The sequence below is a fragment of the Hoplias malabaricus genome, unplaced genomic scaffold, assembly GCF_029633855.1.
Source record: "Hoplias malabaricus isolate fHopMal1 unplaced genomic scaffold, fHopMal1.hap1 scaffold_287, whole genome shotgun sequence".
NCBI classification, from domain to species: Eukaryota; Metazoa; Chordata; class Actinopteri; order Characiformes; family Erythrinidae; genus Hoplias; species Hoplias malabaricus.
In genome coordinates this window covers 4,372-5,000 of record NW_027101316.1, presented here as the reverse complement: position 1 = coordinate 5,000, position 629 = coordinate 4,372, and positions in this window count along the sequence as shown.

Genomic DNA, 629 nt, shown 5'->3' with positions numbered 1-629 from the left:
CTCGGGTATCGCAGTGGGCGGAATGAGACTTAGAGGAATGATGACGGAGCCAGGAAGGGCCTCCCCTGGAGGTCCCATGGCCGAGAAAAGTGCCCCGAGCCCGGGGTGATAGAGAACCGTGAACGCCGCGGTTAAAGGCCTCGGGTATCGCAGTGGGCGGAATGAGACTTAGAGGAATGATGACGGAGCCATGAGGGGCCCCCCCTGGAGGTCCCATGGCCGAGAAAAGTGCCCCGAGCCCGGGGAGATAGAGAACCGTAAAGCGCGCGGGTTTGGGGCTCGGGTCTTCCAGTGGGCGGAGTGAGACTTAAAGGAATATTGACGGAGCCATGAAGGGCCCCCCCTGGAGGTCCCATGGCCGAGAAAAGTGCTCCGAGCCCGGGGAGATAGAGAACCGCAATGCACGCGGGTTTGAGGCTCAGGTCTTCCAGTGGGCGCTCGTTCCAGCGGCGCGGGCTGGATGGTTTAGTCCGAGGAGGAGTGCTTAAGTGTGGGCCGGATAGGTTCGAGAGGTGCGCTGGGTTGGTGGAGGTCCAGCCCCGGAGGTTTGGAGCGGGGCGATGTAGCGAGCGAGGCCGAGTCGGGTGAGCCTGGGCCGGGCATGGGCGTTGGCGGCGATGGGGGTCTTC